The following is a 1,325-nucleotide window of genomic DNA, read 5'->3' as shown; positions in this document are numbered from 1 at the left end:
CAAGGAACATATATAACAATTAACGTGGTAGTATAAAATGGTAGATGATTAATGGAAACCTACTACCAAAKTGGTAAAACTCTAGTTAAGGTAAACATTAGTTCACAAATCAAGGAACATATATAACAATCATTATCAAAGTGGTAGTATAAAATGGTAGATGATTAATGACGAGGGAGGATGCGGGAACCGGGAAGAAATAGGATTAGGAAATTGAAATTGTGAATTCGTACTCATAGACTGGACTGGAGGAAGGAGAAGATGCATTTACTTTTTTTATTTCACAGCCCAAAGCCCAAAGCCCAAATTCATAAAAAAAATATATATATATAAAACGGGGACGGGGCGGGGCGGGGAGTGCTATACCCGTCCCCGTCCCCGTCCCCGGCTTGCGCCAAGCGGGGATCCCCGTCCCCGTCCCCGAGACCCGATTTTTCGGGGAATCCCCGTCCCCGACGGGGGCGGGTGGACCGGGTTACCCGACGGGTCGGGGTCCATTCCCATCCCTATTGAATACTAAATGAAATATTTTGTTTCATTAAATGAATGAATAAAACTGTTTCACCGTTTATGTTATGAACTCACATGACTCCTTGTCACATACATTGAAAGATGGACCATTTGACATATAGTAGTGAACGATATATGAAACTATTTCATTAACGGTTATTGAAGTAGAATTGAACGCTTTATAATTTCTAATCAAACTAATTTTAAAACAAGAGATATCCTAATAAACGAGGAAACATATAAAAAATGAAATATTTTTGAAAATTGAAAGAAACATTTTGAAAACTGAATACTTTATTTTCGTAAGTGAAACTTTTTCATGCATAAAACGTTTCAAAATATTAATAAATTAAATTCATGAATGAAATTGTGTTCATGGTCACTATTGACCATGACATTCGTTTCATTACTCAAACTACATATATTTTTTCAATGAAACAAAATTAGATTTCATATTGTAGTGCTTTTACAATTCATATTTTAACAAGTATAATTTAATAAAATAATAAAAACTATTAATGGTAAAAAATTTATATGAAGAAAAATTGATTTACCACCTTCTATATTTAATGTCTCTATTATTATGTTTTCATAATTAAGAGTAATTATTACCTTCCAATATTAACTAGTATACAATCAAATGATCATTATACCTTTACTTATTAAAATAAAAAAAAAAACGGAATTTTCCTATTGGTCGAAAATGGTTTGTATAGTTTTCATGAATTGGTCGGTTGTAACGTAACCTCTCTCTCTCTCTCTCTCTCTCTCTATATATATATATATATATATATATATATATATATATATATATA

The sequence above is a fragment of the Cynara cardunculus genome (assembly GCF_001531365.2).
Source record: "Cynara cardunculus var. scolymus isolate 2C chromosome LG 3, CcrdV1, whole genome shotgun sequence".
NCBI lineage: Eukaryota > Viridiplantae > Streptophyta > Magnoliopsida > Asterales > Asteraceae > Cynara > Cynara cardunculus.
Note: the sequence above shows the minus strand (reverse complement) of the source record.